The sequence below is a fragment of the Coregonus clupeaformis genome, unplaced genomic scaffold (genome assembly GCF_020615455.1).
Source record: "Coregonus clupeaformis isolate EN_2021a unplaced genomic scaffold, ASM2061545v1 scaf0594, whole genome shotgun sequence".
NCBI classification, from domain to species: Eukaryota; Metazoa; Chordata; class Actinopteri; order Salmoniformes; family Salmonidae; genus Coregonus; species Coregonus clupeaformis.
Genome location: NW_025534049.1, coordinates 222,508 through 242,491, shown reverse-complemented (window position 1 = coordinate 242,491; position 19,984 = coordinate 222,508). Strand labels below are relative to the sequence as shown.

The window sequence follows — 19,984 nt, the reverse complement described above, 5'->3', positions numbered from 1 at the left end:
CTACACACAATACCCCATAATGTGAAAGTGGAATTATGTTTTTTAAAAATGTTTGCAAATTAATTAAAAATGAAAAGCTGAAATGTCTTGAGTCAATAAGTATTCAACCCCTTTGTTATGGCAAGCCTAAATACGTTCAGGAGTAAACATTTGCTTAACAAGTCACATAATAAGTTGCATGGACTCACTCTGTGTGTAATAATAGTGTTTAACATGATTTTTGAATGACTACCTCATCTCTGTACCCCACACATACAATTATCTTTAAGGTCCCTCAGTTGAGCAGTGAATTTCAAGCACAGATTCAAACTCAAAGACCAGGGAGCTTTTCCAATGCCTCGCAAAGAAGGGCACCTATTGGTAGATGGGTAAAAATACAAAAAGCAGACACTGAATATTCCTTTGATTATGGTGTAGTTAGTAATTACACTTTGGATGGTGTGTCAATACGCGCAGTCACTACAAAGATACAGATGTCCTTTCTAACTCTGTTGCGGTAGAGGAAGGACACAGCTCAGGGATTTCACCATGAGGACAAAGCTGACTTTAAAACAGTTACAGAGTTTAATGGCAGTGATAGGAGAAAACTGAGGATGGATCAACAACATTGTAGTTACTCCACAATACTAAACTAAATGACAGAGTGAAAAGAAGGAAACTAGTACAGAATAAAAAATATTCCAAAACATGCATCCTGTTTGCAATAAGGCACTAAAGTAAAACTGCTAAAACTGTGGCAAAAATTGTTTCTTTATGTCCTGAATACAAAGTATTATGTTTGGGGCAAATCCAACACAACACATCACTGAGTACCACTCTTTATATTTTCAAGCATGGCGGTGGCTGCATCATGTTATGGGTATGCTTTTATCTGTTAAGGACTGGGGAGGTTTTCAGGATAAAAAATTAACTAAATGGAGCTAAGCACAGGCAAAATCCTAGAGGAGAACCTGGTTCAGTCAGCTTCCCACCAGACACTGGGAGATGCAGGACAATAACCTATAACACAAGGCCAAATCTACATTGGAGCTGCTTACCAAGATGACAGTGGAAGTTCCTGAGTGGCCAAGTTACAGTTTTGACTTAAATCTACTTGAAAATCTGTGGCAAGACTTGAAAATGGTTGTCTATCAATGATCAACAACCAATTTGACAGAGCTTGAAGAATTTAGAAAATAATAATGGGCAAATGTTGCACAATAGAACGGAGGGTAGAGGCGATTGATGTACTCGCCAACATCGTTTTGTCAGGGTGACCTCACGTTGGCCTCTCTTACGCCGCTTTTCTTGAGTTTCGGTAATTGGTGCCTGGTCCGGGGTGAGCAGTGTATCCTGCACCTCCGACTCATTGAAGTAGACATCTTCATCCAAATTGAGGTTAGTGATCGCTGTTCTGATGTCCAGAGGCTGTTTTCGGTCATAGGAAACGATGGCGGAAACATTATGTACAAACAAAGTTAAGATAAGCGCAAAATAGCAGAACTGGTCAGAAAGCCCTTAAAGCGGATGCTATCCTTTGCAGCGCCATTCCAGTCCAAAATAAAACATGTATGGGGTGGTGTGTGTGTGGTGGTGTGTGAACATTACAGTCATTTGCAGAGCCTTCCATTCAGTTAGTGAATTTTTTTTTTTTTTTTACTGGCCCCCATGACGGCGTTGCAAAGCCTGCTCTATCACTGAACATCCCTGCCGGCCATTCCCTCCCTACCCTGGTGGGCCAATTGTGCGCGCCCATGAGTCTCCGTTGTGAACCATCTATATTCACTGCGATGCAGTTTACTGCTAATCAAATGGAACCAGGGCATCGGTCAGTCAGCCAGTCAGACAGTTAGTCAGTTAGTCAGTCAGTAAGTCAGTCAGCCAGTAAGTCAGTCAGCCTGTAAGTCAGTCAGCCAGTCAGCCAGTCAGACAGTAAGTCAGTCAGCCAGTCAGCCAGTAAGTCAGTTAGTCAGCCAGTCAGTCAGCCAGTCAGCCAGTAAGTCAGCCAGTCAGTCAGCCTGCTCTTAACAATGAGCCTGTTTCCAGACCAGTATTCACAGAGCAGAACTTCATTAGGAGGGAGATCTTTTTTTAATGTAATTTTTATTTTAACCAAAAAAAAATAAGGATTCTAGCTTTAAAATCTCAATTATTTTTCATTGTGCTTCAATTGTTTTTGTGTGTGCCAACATTTTTTAACTTAGGCGCAAACATTGCTCCTTGTAAAAAATGTCAGCGTAGAGCATCAATATACACAGCAATACACAAAGAGAAAAACACAGTCATAGAAAACAAACACATTCTTCAGTAAAAAGGTCCTCAATCAGCCTTTTGAATTACCCTAGAGGCACCAATTCATCCAACTTGGAGATCATTTCCAAAAGTAAGGTTCAAATTTACCCAACTCAGTGTAGATCAAAGGGCTCTCCAGAGATAGCCCTCCCTGAGACCGTGTCTGGTATATCGTACACCTGTAATTCAACAATTAATTAAGGTATGGCAGAAGTTTATGCAGGAGGGCTTTATAAACAAAAAGTGCAATGCATCGATCTTCAAAGAGGACCAGCTTACTTTGTGATACATAATGCAGTGATGTGTACACTGAACCTGTCACCCGTAATAAAGCATAGTGCACTATGATAAACTGTGTCCAATGGCTTCAATACAGTGGCAGTTGCATTCATATAGACAACATCGCCATAGTCTATAACCGGAAGACTGCTGTACCTGATGCTCCAGGCACTAACCAACAGGGGGCGCTGTCCTTTACAGTATCTGTATGAGACATTGCATTCCATAATGTAACCACACTCTCTCTACAGCCTCTCTCCCTCCCTCCCTCCCTCCCTCCTCTCCCTCCCTCCCTCCCTCTCTCCCTCCCTCCCTCCTCCCCTCCCTCCCTCCCTCCCTCCCTCCCACAGGTTATGAGCTTCCAACTATGATAATAGAGAGAGAATGTCTGTCTGGCTTCACAGATGGAGAGAAAGAATCAATATGTTTCTATGGGAGTGGAAAGCACTGGGCTTATGTTACAGCAGGGACCGAGTCCAGCCCACCCGCGCCACACACTGGGCCTCTCCTCCGCACTGCCCACTGAGACTGATGGCGAGAGAGGAAGTGGGCTTGATATGTGGTGAGAGAGAGAGAGAGAGAGAGAGAGAGAGAGAGAGAGAGAGAGAGAGAGAGAGAGAGAGAGAGAGAGAGAGAGAGAGAGAGAGAGAGAGAGAGAGAGAGAGAGAGAGAGAGAGAGAGAGAGAGAGAGAGAGAGAGAGAGAGAGAGAGAGAGAGAGAGAGAGAGAGAGAGAGAGAGAGAGAGAGAGAGATATCGCACACAGAGGAGTTGCCAGAAACAGAAGGAGTATCTGTGATCTGTAAATGTCAGCGTAATCATTCAAAACTCAGTCAGCGTAATCATTCAAAACTCAGTCAGCGTAATCATTCAAAATTCAGTCAGCATAATCATTCCAAACTCAGTCAAGGTCTATCGCTGTGCAGATGTTGAGTCTTCATTCATACACAGCCATCCTCAGAATCACAGGCTAAATGATTTGAGTCACTATCGATTGAAAACTATTACAGACTACAAAGGGAAGCACAGCCGCGAGCTGCCCAGTGACACAAGCCTACCAGATGAGCTAAACCACTTCTATGCTCGCTTCGAGGCAAGCAACACCAAAGCATGCATGAGAGCACCAGCTGTTCCGGATGACTATGTGATCACGCTCTCCATAGCCGATGTGAGTAAGACTTTTAAGCAGTCACATTCACACACCATGTACCAGGCGTGTACTCCGAGCTTGCTCCAACTAATTTTCACGACTAAATGTCCCTGACTGAGTCTGTACCCAAAGCAGCCCATAGTCTGTGCCCAAGGACACTAAGATAACCTGCCTAAATGACTACCGACCCGTAGCACTGACATCTGTAGCCATGAAGTGCTTTGAAAGGCTGGTCATGGCTCACATCAACACCATTATCCCAGAAACCCTAGACCCACTCCAATTTGCATACTGCCCCAACAGATCCACAGATGATGCAATCTCTATTGCACTCCACACTGCCCTTTCCCACCTGGACAAGAGGAACACCTACGTGAGAATGCTATTCATTGACTACAGCTCAGCGTTCAACACCATAGTGCCCTCAAAGCTCATCACTAAGCTAAGGATCCTGAGACTAAACACCTCCCTCTGCAACTGGATCCTGGACTTCCTGACGGGCCGCCCCCAGGTGGTAAGGGTAGGTAACAACACATCTGCCACGCTGATCCTCAACACGGGGTGCGTGCTCAGTCCCCTCCTGTACTCCCTGTTCACCCATGACTGCATGGCCAGGCACAACTCCAATACCATCAGAGACCTGGCCGTGTGGTGCCAGGATAACAACCTCTCCCTCAACATGACCAAGACAAAGGAGATGATTGTGGACTACAAGAAAAAAAAGAGGACTGAGCACGCCCCCATTCTCATCCACGGGGTTGTAGTGGAACAGGTTGAGAGCTTCAAGTTCCTTGGTGTCCACATCACCAACGAACTATCATGGTCCAAACACACCAAGACAGTCGTGAAGAGGGCACGACAAAGCCTATTCCCCCTCAGGAGACTGAAAAGATTTGGCATGGGTCCTCAGATCCTCAAAAGTTCTACAGCTGCACCATCGAGAGCATCCTGACTGGTTGCATCACCGCCTGGTATGGCAACTGCTCGGCCTCCGACCGCAAGGCACTACAGAGGGTAGTGCGTACGGCCCAGTACATCACTGAGGCCAAGCTTCCTGCCATCCAGGACCTCTATACCAGGCGGTGTCAGAGGAAGGCCCTCAAAATTGTCAAAGACTCCAGCCACCCTAGTCATAGACTGTTCTCTCTGCTACCGCACGGCAAGCGGTACCGGAGCGCCAAGTCTAGGTCCAAAAGGCTTCTCAACAGCTTCTACCCCCAAGCCATAAGACTCCTGAACAGCTAATCATGGCTACCCGGACTACTTGCCCCCCCACCCCATCTTTTTACGCTGCTGCTACTCTGTTAATTATTTATGCATAGTCACTTTAACTCTACCCACATGTACATATTACCTCAACTACATCAACTAGTCGGTGCCCCCGCACATTGATTCTACACCGGTACCCCCAATGTATATAGCCTCCCCACTGTTATTTTATTTTACTTTGCTCTTTTTTTCTCAACACTTTTTTGTTGTTGTTGTTTTATTTTACTTTTTTATTAAGAAATAAATGCATTGTTGGTTAAGGGCTGTAAGTAAGCATTTCACGGTAATGTCTACACCTGTTGTATTCGGCGCATGTGGCAAATAAATTTGATTTGAGTCATCGCTCTGTCATTTACAAACAAACTGACATGTATTGGGTATTATTGATCTACCCACCTGTCTTGGTACCATAAGGCTGGCTGACTCTCTGTCTCTGTCTCTGTCTCTCTCTCTCTCTCTCTCTCTCTCTCTCTCTCTCTCTCTCTCTCTCTCTCTCTCTCTCTCTCTCTCTCTCTCTCTCTCTCTCTCTCTCTCTCTCTCTCTCTTTCCACATATCAAGCCCACTTCCTCTCTCGCCATCAGTCTCAGTGGGCAGTGCGGAGGAGAGGCCCAGTGTGTGTGTGTGGCGCGGGTGGCCTGGACTCGGTCCCTGCTGTAACATAAGCCCAGTGCTTTCCACTCCCATAGAAACATATTGATTCTTTCTCTCCATCTGTGAAGCCACACAGACATTCTCTCTCTATTATCATAGTTGGAAGCTCATAACCTGTGGGAGGGAGAGAGGGAGGGAGGGAGGGAGGGGAGGGAGGAGGGAGGAGGAGGGAGGGAGGGAGGGAGGCTGTAGAGAGAGAGTGGTTACAGTATGGAATGCAATGTCTCATACAGATACTGTAAAGGACAGCGCCCCCTGTTGGTTAGTGCCTGGAGCATCAGGTACAGCAGTCTTCCGGTTATAGACTATGGCGATGTTGTCTATATGAATGCAGCTGCCACTGTACTGAAGCCATTGGACACAGTTTATCATAGTGCACTATGCTTTATTTATGGGTGACAGGTTCAGTGTACACATCACTGCATTATGTATCACAAAGTAAGCTGGTCCTCTTTGAAGATCGATGCATTGCACTTTTTGTTTATAAAGCCCTCCTGCATAAACTTCTGCCATACCTTACTTAATTGTTGAATTACAGGCGTACGATATACCGGACACGGTCTCAGGGAGGGCTATCTCTGGAGAGCCCTTCGATCAACACTGAGTTGGGTAAATTTGAACCTTACTTTTTGGAATGATCTCCAAGTTGGATGAATTGGTGCCTCTAGGGTAATTCAAAAGGCTGATTGAGGACCTTTTTACTGAAGAATGTGTTTGTTTTCTATGACTGTGTTTTTCTCTTTGTGTATTGCTGTGTATATTGATGCTCTACGCTGACATTTTTTACAAGGAGCAATGTTTGCGCCTAAGTTGAAAAATGTAGGTACACACAAAAACAATTGAAGCACAATGAAAAATAATTTGAGATTTTAAAGCTAGAATCCTTAATTTTTTTGGTTAAAATAAAAATTACATAAAAATAAGATCTCCCTCCTAATGAAGTCCTGCTCTGTGAATACTGGTCTGGAAACAGGCTCATTGTTAAGAGCAGGCTGACTGACTGGCTGGCTGGCTGACGACTGGTTGACTGGCTGACTTACTGGCTGACTGCATGATGTCTAGGGAGGATGTACTATAATGCTGCAGCTCCAGTATATGGACAGAGCTCAGACAACAACACAAAAGGCAGGAGAGACTAGCTGTCTGTCTGTCTGTCTGTGCCTCACGTCAACACAACATCCCTAATTAGTCCCACATTGTGTATTCTGTTCTCTACATTACAGTGTGTGTGCATATGTGTGTGTTGTATTGTAGCGTTTCTGTGTTCATGTAAAAACAGTGAGTGTATCATGTGAAATGTTACAGTTTTTATTTGGACTGAGTTTGATGAAACCATATTAACGTCACACTCTTATCACAGCTTGTGTCTGACCTGTCTACCTGTCTGACCTGTCTACCTGTCTGACCTGTCTACTGTCTAGCTGTCTGACCTGTCTATCTGTCTCTCTCTCAGCTAGTGTCTACCTGTCTCTCTCTCAGCTAGTGTCTACCTGTCTCTCTCTCTCAGCTAGTGTCTACCTGTCTCTCTCTCCTCAGCTAGTGTCTACCTGTCTCTCTCTCCTCAGCTAGTGTCTACCTGTCTCTCTCTCTCAGCTAGTGTCTACCTGTCTCTCTCTCCTCAGCTAGTGTCTACCTGTCTCTCTCTCAGCTAGTGTCTACCTGTCTCTCTCTCTCAGCTAGTGTCTACCTGTCTCTCTCTCTCAGCTAGTGTCTACCTGTCTCTCTCTCTCAGCTAGTGTCTACCTGTCTCTCTCTCTCAGCTAGTGTCTACCTGTCTACCTCTCTCCTCAGCTAGTGTCTATCTGTCTCGCTCTCTGACCTTGTCTACCTGTCTCTCTCTCAGCTAGTGTCTACCTGTCTCTCTCTCCTCAGCTAGTGTCTATCTGTCTCTCTCTCTCAGCTAGTGTCTACCTGTCTCTCTCTCAGCTAGTGTCTACCTGTCTATCTCTCCTCAGCTAGTGTCTACCTGTCTCTCTCTCTTCAGCTAGTGTCTACCTGTCTCTCTCTCTCAGCTAGTGTCTATCTGTCTCTCTCTCTCAGCTAGTGTCTACCTGTCTCTCTCTCTCAGCTAGTGTCTACCTGTCTCTCTCTCTCAGCTAGTGTCTACCTGTCTCTCTCTCCTCAGGTAGTGTTTACCTGTCTCTCTCTCCTCAGGTAGTGTTTACCTGTCTCTCTCTCCTCAGGTAGTGCTGGGGGCGCTGAGAGGAAGCAGTGCTGCGTTCTGATTGAAGGACCCTTCCATGGGCTGTTTTACGTGCTGACACACAGGAGGGACAGGAGGAGCTCTGTTGAATGAGGTAGGACCCCCCTAAAACCCTCCCCTATCATACAATGAACATTCTGCCTGCATCTGTGTGTCGTGAAAGTTACATCTTAGTCGTGGGGGTGTTGTTGCTCCGTATCTGTAAAATACACTACATGACCAAAAGTATGTGGACAACATCTCATTCCAAAATCATGTGCATTAATATGGAGTTGGTCCCCCCCTTTTGCTGCTATAACAGCTACCCTCTTCTGGGAAGGCTTTCCACTAGATGTTGGAACATTGCTGCGGGGACTTGCTTCCATTTGGCCACAAGAGCATTAGTGAGGTCGGGCACTGATGTTGGCTCTCTTTCGGCGTTCCAATTTATCCCAAAGGTGTTCGATGGGGTTGAGGTCAGGGCTCTGTGCAGGCCAGTCAAGTTCTTCCACACCGATCTCGACAAACCATTTCTGTATGGACCTCGCTTTGTGCATGGGGGAATTGTCATGCTGAAACAGGAAAGGGCCTTCCCCAAACTGTTGCCACAAAGTTGGAAGCACATAATCGTCTAGAATGTCATTGCTGTAGCGTTAAGATTTCCCTTCACTGGAACTAAGGGACCTAGCCTGAAACACGAAAAACAGCCCCAGACCATTATTCCTCCTCCACCAAACCTTACAGTTGGCACTATGCATTGGGGTAGGTAGCATTCTCCTGGTATCCGCCAAACCCAAATTCATCCGTCGGACTACCAGATGGTGAAGCGTGATTCATCACTCCAGAGAATGCGTTTCCACTGCTCCAGAGTCCAATGGCGGCGAGCTTTACACCACTCCAGCCGACACTTGGCATTGCGCATGGTGATCTTAGGCTTGTGTGCGGCTGCTCGGCCATGGAAACCCATTTCATGAAGCTCCTGACGAACAGTTATTGTGCTGACGTTGCTTCCAGAAGCAGTTTGGAACTCGGTAGTTAGTGTTACAACCAAAGACAGGCGATGTTAATGCACTTCAGCACTTCAGCTGTCCTGTTCTGTGATTTTGTGTGGCCTACCACTTTGTGGCTGAGCCGTTGTTGCTCCTAGATGTTTTCACTTCACAATAACAGCACTTACAGATGGATCCACATCTGGGTGTTAGGCAGAACCCCTAGGTCCTGGAGAACAGAAGCAGAGTTAAAGGGAACAGGGTCTAGATTATGTTGGTGACTCTGTTGGTGTGATATACCATCAGGCAGAAATTTGATGAACTGACTTGTTGGAAAGGTGGCATCCTATGACGGTGACACGTTGAAAGTCACTGAGCTCTTCAGTAAGGCCATTCTACTGCCAATGTTTGTCTATGGAGATTGTATGGCTGTGTGCTCGATTTTAAACACCTCAACAAACATCAGGATGGAGTCTCACAACAGCATCAGGATGGAGTCTGAGGGGAGGCTTGATTCTCTTCACTTCTTCCTGTTTACATTTTTTGTGTGTGTGTGTGTGTGTGCGTGTGTATGTGTGTTTCAATTTGACACGGTCTGCTTTTCATACGATCATAAAGTGAATGTGACTGGAGTAGTTTTAATAACATTACCAATAAAGCTGTCACAACACCTGACCAGACTAAACGCTTAGAAAAAAAAGGTGTTACCTAGAACCTAAAAGGGTTTTTCGTCTGTCCACTTAGGAGAACCCTTTGAACAACCCTTTTTGTTTCCAGGTAGAACCCTTTTGGTTCCAAGTAGAACCGTTTTGGGTTTCATGTATAACCCTTTCAACAGAGGGTTCTACATGGAATCTAAAAGGTTTCTACCTGGAACCATAAAGGGTTTTTATCTGGAACCAAAAAGGGTTCTCCTATGGGGACAGCCGAAGAAACCTTTTTTCTAAGAGTGTATGCTTTGCTCTGCTAGCATCTCCTTGTGAACTGATGTGCATTTGATGTTAGTACTACTGAAGTGAGTGGAGTCAGTCACCATAGCCTGTACTGTAGGCTGAGAGCTGCTCCTACAGTTTGTGTGTGTGTGTGTGTGTGTGTGTGTGTGTGTGTGTGTGTGTGTGTGTGTGTGTGTGTGTGTGTGTGTGTGTGTGTGTGTGTGTGTGTGTGTGTGTGTGTGTGTGTGTGTGTGTGTGTGTGTGTGTGTGTGTGTGAGGCAGTGGTCTCTCAGCTAGCTATAGCTACTGTATGCTCTGCTCACTGGAGTGACTCCCTCTCGCTCCTCTGTGTTCCCTGGACTCTGATTGGAGGAAAGGGATTAGGTAGTCTGCCTAGCAACAGAGCTATATTTTTTTGTAAACAACATAGGGGCTCTCACTAGTGAAGCAGCACTTTCACACACCTCCACACACACACATACACACGGTCACAGACACACCCACACACACACACACCGCCAGGAAAATAGAGTTGCTGGGTGTTTCCTGTGAGAAACGTCCCCCCCTGTGAGAACTATAGCTGTGTGGGTTGGGGAAGAAAAACACCCCATAAAACAGTTCTTGGGAAAAAAATACATGCATATACATGCAGAATCTATTAACATGGTCACATAAGCTGCCTCTACTTTAGCGTGTGTGATTGTGTGAGTGTGAGTGTGTGTGTGAGTGTGAGTGTGAGTGTGTGAGTGTGTGAGTGTGTGAGTGTGTGTGTGAGTGTGTGAGTGTGTGAGTGTGTGAGTGTGTGAGTGTGTGTGTGAGTGTGTGTGAGTGTGTGAGTGTGTGAGTGTGTGAGTGTGTGAGTGTGAGTGTGAGTGTGTGAGTGTGTGTGTGTGAGAGTGTGTGTGTGTGAGTGTGAGTGTGAGTGTGTGAGTGTGTGTGTGAGTGTGAGTGTGTGTGAGTGTGTGTGTGAGTGTGAGTGTGTGAGTGTGAGTGTGAGTGTGAGTGTGTGTGTGAGTGTGTGTGAGTGTGAGTGTGTGAGTGTGTGTGTGAGTGTGTGTGAGTGTGTGAGTGTGTGTGTGAGTGTGTGTGTGTGTGTGTGAGTGTGTGTGTGTGTGTGTGTGTGTGTGTGTGTGTGTGTGTGTGTGTGTGTGTGTGTGTGTGTGAGTGTGAGTGTGAGTGTGAGTGTGAGTGTGTGTGTGTGAGTGTGAGTGTCTACCTGTTTACTGAATGTGCAGTAACCTAGAGTAACCTAGAGTGCCTGTGTGCGTGCAGCTGTGCAACTATGCATGTTCAGCTCTGTCATGCCCTACAGACCAAACAACCGATTGCTAACACCGTCACTACACTGACCTAGAAACATGATATAGATATTATACAGATATCCAGTACAGTTTTACCACGATGCCGGATACTAATTTCCTCAAAACAAAAAACAATAGCAAATGCGCCTGGGGGCGGCCAGTGGCGCTATTTCGCCTATCGCGGATCTCAGCTTTAATGTATGGCTATGTTCCGTGTATGATTAATGTACAGCTAATGTGTTTCAGTCTGTGTCAGTGAGAACCTAATGGTAACAGCCAACTGACTCTGAAGCTAGTTGAGTGTTTTTCTAACTCTCTCTGTTAGCCTGGTTAAACCGAGTTTCAGTCAGTGTCAGTGAGAACTTAATGGTTCCTGAGTGTCTTTTAGCGGCTTCCAACATTAGCTGGCTTTAAACTAAACCTGCAAAAAACAGGTTATCTCTACATAGTCCATCATGGCTTGATTCACAGGGTTAGTGATTCATCTCAAAGTCATTCTCCCTGCACAAATGCCTGAAGCACTCTGATGAATATGTAACCCAGAAATATATATATTTTTTTTTAATAGATATGCTCATTCATTACCCCATATATAAGTGTTCACCAAACGGTCGAGCACGGTCGATCTCGTAACATTCCTATAAAAAAAAAAAATGATAAAGCCTTTCATTCCCAACTGTTTTTCTGTCTCTGCTGTTGGCAGTAGGTGTTATTTCAGCTGCCCTGCACGCTGGGTAGGCGAAGTGTTCCCATTTTTAACCATTTCATGTGTCTGAAGGTACAAACTCCGCCTACCTATAGGCCTACTGCTAGCCAATCAGATTGCTCAGATCACCGTGTTTGCTCTCTACCAGCTTTCTCGAGCATACAGCAAAGTAAGTTGACAACACTGTGATTTCAAAACGTCTAAAACCATGACTAGAGAAAGACTGTCAACAAATACAACAAAGAGCTGTAGTTTTGATGAGTGAGTTCATGTTGAAGTTTTTATTCAGCCATAAAACGCGCTTCTACCATTCGCGCTGCAACCATCACTACAGCCTCTTTGTACGAGTAGCAAAGTGTATCGATAGGCTTGCATTGTTATTATTAGCGGCTGTGTGTTTTTTTTATATCGAGGAATATTTCACATTTTCTGGTCATAGGAGTAACAACATACACTTTTTGCATGAGGCATTATTTCGCCATCAGCTCGGAGACGGGTGTCCCCTTTTTGGTCAGTCTTACGCCTTGATCACACCGACAGCGTTGTGCATTCTGGTACACCAGAAGTACATTCATTTCCAATGGAACACTGCGTTTGCCTTGCAGCATTGCGTTGTAGAGGTAGCTGCAGTGCGTTCTGTGTGGATAAATCCAACGTATACATCAAATTGTACGCGTAGGCTTGACAGAAATAGTAGCAAAAGGTGTAAGTTGAACAGTTGCCGGTCAGATCAAGGCGTTAGCGGGGGGGGAGTTGAGGGATGGTCCGACGGTGAGAGGCGGACCGGACCCTCTGATGCTCTCCCTCAGCTGAGACTGGGTCATCACTAGTTACCACATCCACAAAGTCATACACTTGCGTATTTCTACAATTTCTCTTCTTAAAATGTGATTAATAACCTTAACCCTAACCTTAAACACACTGTTAACCTTATGCCTAAACCTAACCTTAAATTCATTTTTTGTTTTCATGAATTTTTGTTTTCATGAATTTTTACGATATAGCCAATTTTGACTTTTTAGCTGTGCTATCTAGTGGAAACCCTGAGACTGACCATCAGATGCATGCCAGTAAAATAAAGAAAACAAATTATTTCATTTTATGCTCAATCAGCTGTTCCACAAATGATGATGTATTACCTGAGTGATCATAGACCTCAAGTAGTTTTATATCATTTTTAGGGCGGCAGGTAGCTTAGTGGTTAAGAGCGTTGTGCCAGTAACTGAAAGGTTGCTGGTTCTAATCCCCGAGCCGACTAGGTGAAAAATCTGTCGATGTGCCCTTGAGCAAGGCACTTAACCCTAATTGCTCCTGTAAGTCGCTCTGGATAAGAGCGTCTGCTAAATGACCAATTTATTTATATCATTTTTAAATGGTCTGAGAATAACAACATTGGCAGGGCAAAGCAGAGTAGTGATAATGTATCTAATATGATGATAATGATAATGTATCTAATATGCAGTGATAATGTATCAAGCCTATAGCCTACTGCACAAACCTCATTGCTATATAACTGTTTTTAATAGGTTAATGTTGCATAGGTTTGCATTTTTTAAGTCAGGTTAAAAAGAAATCTAAGCGGCCTGCATTTTGACTCAGAAAGTGATTTCGGCCTGCATTTTGACTCAGAAAGTGATAATATAATAATATAATATGCCATTTAGCAGACGCTTTTATCCAAAGCGACTTACAGTCATGCGTGCATACATTTTTTTTTTTGTGTATGGGTGGTCCCGGGGATCGAACCCACTACCTTGGCGTTACAAGCGCCGTGCTCTACCAGCTGAGCTACAGAGGACCACTGATTTCGGCCTGCATTTTTTTTTGGGGGGGGGGGGGGGGGGGGTATTCTGCTCTCTGTCACCCCTTTCTGTTTGATCCTGGTACTCCAACCTGTGATACCCCTGCTAGCTCCAGAGGGAATCGAATTAAGTCTGTCTGTAATTCTGTTTCTATGTCTTCTCCTATCCTGCTGGGCTTTTTTCAATAATGTACACTACATGACCAAAAGTATGTGGACGCCTGCTCGTCGAACATCTCATTCCAAATCATGGGCATTAATATAGAGTTGGTCCCCACTTTGCTGCTATAACAGCCTCCATTCTTCTGGGAAGGCTTTCCACTAGATGTTGGAACATTGCTGCGGGGACTTGCTTCCATTCAGCCACAAGAGCATTAGTGAGGTTGGGCACTGATGTTGGGCGATTAGGCCTGTTTCGCAGTCTGCGTTCCAATTCATTCATTTTGTTACGTTAAAGCCTTATTCTAAAATTGATTAAATAAAAAAATGTCCTCATCAATCTACACACAATATCCCATAATGCCAAAGCGAAAACAGATTTTTAGAAATGTTTGCACATTTATTCAAAATAAAAACAGAAATACCTTATTTACATAAGTATTCAGACCCTTTGCTATGAGACTCGAAACTGAGCTCATGTGCATCCTGTTTCCATTGATCATCCTTGAGATGTTTCTTCAACTTGATTGGAGTCCACCTGTGGTAAATTAAATTGATTGGACATGATTTGGAAAGGCACACACCTACAGTGGGGGAAAAAAGTATTTAGTCAGCCACCAATTGTGCAAGTTCTCCCACTTAAAAAGATGAGAGAGGCCTGTAATTTTCATCATAGGTACGCGTCAACTATGACAGACAAATTGAGAGAAAAAAATCCATAAAATCACATTGTAGGATTCTTTATGAATTTATTTGCAAATTATGGTGGAAAATAAGTATTTGGTCACCTACAAACAAGCAAGATTTCTGGCTCTCACAGACCTGTAACTTCTTCTTTAAGAGGCTCCTCTGTCCTCCACTCGTTACCTGTATTAATGGCACCTGTTTGAACTTGTTATCAGTATAAAAGACACCTGTCCACAACCTCAAACAGTCACACTCCAAACTTCACTATGGCCAAGACCAAAGAGCTGTCAAAGGACACCAGAAACAAAATTGTAGACCTGCACCAGGCTGGGAAGACTGAATCTGCAATAGGTAAGCAGCTTGGTTTGAAGAAATCAACTGTGGGAGCAATTATTAGGAAATGGAAGACATACAAGACCACTGATAATCTCCCTCGATCTGGGGCTCCATGCAAGATCTCACCCCGTGGGGTCAGAATGATCACAAGAACGGTGAGCAAAAATCCCAGAACCACCACCTAGTGAATGACCTGCAGAGAGCTGGGACCAAAGTAACAAAGCCTACCATCAGTAACACACTACGCCGCCAGGGACTCAAATCCTGCAGTGCAAGACGTGTCCCCCTGCTTAAGCCAGTACATGTCCAGGCCCGTCTGAAGTTTGCTAGAGTGCATTTGGATGATCCAGAAGAGGATTGGGAGAATGTCATATGGTCAGATGAAACCAAAATAGAACTTTTTTGGTAAAAACTCAACTCGGTCGTGTTTGGAGGACAAAGAATGCTGAGTTGCATCCAAAGAACACCATACCTACTGTGAAGCATGGGGGTGGAAACATCTTGCTTTGGGGCTGTTTTTCTGCAAAGGGACCAGGACGACTGATCCGTGTAAAGGAAAGAATGAATGGGGCCATGTATCGTGTGATTTTGAGTGAAAACCTCCTTCCATCAGCAAGGGCATTGAAGATGAAACGTGGCTGGCTCTTTCAGCATGACAATGATCCCAAACACACCGCCCGGGCAACGAAGGAGTGGCTTCGTAAGAAGCATTTCAAGGTCCTGGAGTGGCCTAGCCAGTCTCCAGATCTCAACCCCATAGAAAATCTTTGGAGGGAGTTGAAAGTCCGTGTTGCCCAGCGACAGCCCCAAAACATCACTGCTCTAGAGGAGATCTGCATGGAGGAATGGGCCAAAATACCAGCAACAGTGTGTGAAAACCTTGTGAAGACTTACAGAAAACGTTTGACCTGTGTCATTGCCAACAAAGGGTATATAACAAAGTATTGAGAAACTTTTGTTATTGACCAAATACTTATTTTCTACCATAATTTGCAAATAAACTCATTAAAAATCCTACAATGTGATTTTCTGGATTTTCTTTCCTCATTTTGTCTGTCATAGTTGACGTGTACCTATGATGAAAATTACAGGCCTCTCTCATCTTTTTAAGTGGGAGAACTTGCACAATTGGTGGCTGACTAAATACTTTTTCCCCCACTGTATCTATATAAGGTCCCACAGTTGCCAGTGCATGTCAGAGCAAAAACCAAGCCATGAGGTCAAAGGAATTGTCCGTAGAGCTCCGAGACAGGATTGTGTCGAAGGCACAGATCTGGTGAAGGGTACCAAATAATGTCTGCAGCACTGAAGGTCCCCAAGAACACAGTGGCCTCCATCATTCTAAAATGGAAGAAGTTTGGAACCACCAAGACTCTTCATAGAGCTGGCCGCCCGGCCAAACTGAGCAATCGGGGGAGAAGGGCCTTGGTCAGGGAGATAACCAAAAACCTGATGGTCACTCTGACAGAGCTCCAGAGTTCCTCTGTGAAGATGGGAGAACCTTACAGAAGGACAACCATCTCTGCAGCACTCCACCAATCAGGCTTTATGGTAGAGTGGCCAGATGGAAGCCACTATTCAGTAAAAGGCACGACAGCCCACTTGGAGTTTGCCAAAAGGCACCTAAAGGACTCTCAGACCATGAGAAACAAGATTCTCTGGTCTGATGAAACCAAGATTGAACTCTTTGGCCTGAATGCCAAGCGTCACATCTGGAGGAAACCTGGCACCATTCCTACGGTGAAACATGGTGGTGGCAGCATCATGCTGTGGGATTTTTCTTCAGCGGCAGGGACTGGGAGATGAACGGAGCAAAGTACAGAGAGATCCTTGATGAAAACATGCTCCAGAGCGCTCAGGACCTCAGACTGGGGGCGAAGATTCACCTTCCAACAGGACAACGACCCTAAACACACAGCCAAGGCAACACAGCAAGTCTCTGAATGTCCTTGAGTGGCCCAGCCAGAGCCCGGACTTGAACCTGATCGAACATCTCTGGAGAGATCTGAAAATACCTGTGCAGAGACGCTCCGCTTCCAACCTGACAGAGCTTGAGAGGATCTGCAGAGAATAATGGGAGAAACTCCCCAAATACAGGTGTGCCAATCTTGTAGCGTCATACCCAAGAAGACTCAAGGCTGTAATCGCTGCCACAGGTCCTTCAACAAAGTACTGAGTAAAGGGTCTGAATACTTATGTAAGTGTGATATTTCTGTTTTTTATTTTTAATAATTAGCAAAGATTTCTACAAACCTGTTTTTGCTTTGTCATTATGGGGTATTGTGTGTAGATTGATGAAGGAAAAAAAACTATTTACAGTTTTTTTCAATTACTAACAAGCATTATAATAATAATATAATATGCCATTTAGCAGACGCTTTTATCCAAAGCGACTTACAGTCATGCGTGCATACATTTTTGTGCATGGGTGGTCCCGGGGATCGAACCCACTACCTTGGCGCTACAAGCGCCGTGCTCTACCAGCTGAGCTACAGAGGACCACAGCATTGTTCAATACTGCGGATACATGTGCAAAACTCTAAATACAGTTATCACAACAACACTCTATGTGGCAACCTGTGGATCATTTGTCATTGCTTTGACACAAAATGCATTCAATGACAACATCTTTCAAATTACATAAATATTTGTCTCACAAAAACACATTTACCAACAAAACTATATATATCTACAGACCATTTTGCAAATGTTAAGATACCCTTATCAAAACTGTTAAACTCAAGTTCAAAAGCTACTGAACATTGAATTATACTGCAATTTTATTTTAAAATAATAATAATAACTCTTAATTATTCAGAGTTGATTTTCATTCTACATTACGTAACTGAAGACCTACCCAGGTGTTTTCCATTTTTATGTCATTACCATCTCTACAAAAGGGGACATCTTTGGAATATATTTTACATAAACATGGACCCAGCCAGAGATTGTGTAGTGGCTTACAGAGGCGGAAGAGTTGCCGGGAGAGGCAGAGGATTACGTATACGTGGTGGAAGACGACTGAGGGGAAGAACCAGAGTTGTAGTGTCAGATGAGATTAGGGCTACAATCATTGATCATGTTGTCAATCATGGTCTATCAATGAGAGATGCTGGTCTCAGAGTGCAGCCAAATTTGCAACGCTCAACTGTGTCATCTATTATAAGATCCTTCCAGCAAACTAACAGGTAAGATATGCATTCTGCATGGGCATCTAACTGTACTGAATATTACTGTACAGTAGTAAATCGAGCAAAAGCTCTCCGAACCACTTGTGTGTAATTTTATTTCTGTTTTAGGACCCAACGGTTATCAAATGGAGGGGGGAGAGGTAGGATTTTCTCTGCTCAGCAGGAAGCTGTAATTGTTGACAAGGTCATTAGCAACAATGCCATAAAACTCGGAGAGATTCAAGAGAGAGTGTTGGCAGACAATAATACATTTCAAAATGTTGAAAGTGTAAGCACGACAACCATTGCTAGAGTCTTGACAAAGCATCATATCAGCATGAAGCAGGTGTACACTGTTCCCTTTGAGAGGAACTCTGATCATGTCAAGGAACTCCGGTACCAATATGTCCAGGTAAGATGTCTATATCCTGTAATACAGGACTGTTTTTACTGTAAACAAAACCCACCAGAGCACTGCACACTCAGCAGTGATTTCAGTTGCAGCATACTGTAATGTAAACTACTGTTATAGAATAACTTATGTTGCCCTTGCCCTTACAATATTTTAGAGTGTCATGGAGCTTGAAGCCAACATGTTCGTCTTTGTGGATGAGGCTGGTTTTAACAGGGCCAAAACACGCCGACGTGGAAGGAATGTGATTGGGAAAAGAGCAACAGTGAATGTCCCGGGCCAGAGGGGTGCCAACATCACAATGTGTGCCGTAATATCCTCTGAAGGATCTGCTGTTACATAAACCACTAATTGGGCCATACAACACAGAGCCCCTCATTTCATTCATGGATGACCTCTATGGAAGGCTTTTGCCAGGTGAAGAAACAGGGCAACCTGGGTGATTGTATGGGACAATGTGGCAGTCACAGGGGGTTTTCAGCCCATCCCGGGACGGTGGCACTTTTCCTCCCGCCTTACTCTCCCTTCCTCAACCCCATAGAATAATTATTTTCCTCATGGAGGTGGAAAGTTTATGACCACCATCCACATGAACAAATGTCACTCTTGGATTCAATGAATGCAGGATGCCTGGATATCTCTGCAGAAGATTGCCAGGGATGGATCAGGCATGCAAAGAGATAATTTCCCAGGTGTATTGGGCAAGAGGCCATACGGTGTGATGTGGATGAGAACTTGTGGCCCAATGCAGCCGACAGGGTTGACTAGCACTGTTATAGATCTGTTTCATTTGGACAATATGCTAAGCATATTCATAGTGTGTAGACACTTTTTGTTTGTTTAACAGTACTGGAATTATTTATTTTTGTGTATTTTGGAATTACTCTGCAAAAAGCTAAATACAGTAATTTGAAAAAATACAGTAAATTGTATTGAAGCATATTGCAGGCTTTCTGCTTTATTTCTTTACATATCTTACAGGACATTCTGTACAGTACAGGTTTGACACTCTTCTTTTGTAAAAATGACTGTTGTTTCATCTAAGAAAAAATATGATATTAAAAACAAATATATATATATATATATATATATATATATATATATCTTTTTTTTGTCATTTAGCAGACGCACTTATCCAGAGCGACTTACAGTTAGTGAGTGCATACATTTACATACTGGCCCCCCGTGGGAAATGAATCCACAACCCTGGCGTTGCAAGCGCCATGCTCTACCAACTGAGCTACAGGGGACCATGCTCTACCAACTGAGCTACAGGGGACCATGCTCTACCCACTGAGCTACAGGGGACCATGCTCTACCAACTGAGCTACAGGGGACCATGCTCTACCAACTGAGCTACAGGGGACCATGCTCTACCAACTGAGCTACAGGGGACCATGCTCTACCAACTGAGCTACAGGGGACCATGCTCTACCAACTGAGCTACAGGGGACCATGCTCTACCAACTGGGCTACAGGGGACCATGCTCTACCCACTGGGCTACAGGGGACCATGCTCTACCAACTGGGCTACAGGGGACCATGCTCTACCAACTGAGCTACAGGGGACCATGCTCTACCAACTGAGCTACAGGGGACCATGCTCTACCAACTGAGCTACAGGGGACCATGCTCTACCAACTGAGCTACAGGGGACCATGCTCTACCAACTGAGCTACAGGGGACCATG

The 19,984-nt window shown here is 44.5% G+C and overlaps 1 protein-coding gene across 1 annotated transcript in view; it reads left to right on the top strand.

Moving 5' to 3' along the window:
* Positions 1-7,796: 7,796 nt before the first annotated feature.
* The window catches only part of LOC121572282 (ataxin-1-like), a 60,668-nt gene continuing 48,480 nt past the window's right edge, over positions 7,797-19,984 (top strand). Inside the window, exon 1 of the mRNA XM_045216066.1 lies at positions 7,797-7,916. The gene's annotated coding sequence lies outside the window, so the exon portion shown is untranslated. The remainder of the gene's footprint in view (positions 7,917-19,984) is intronic.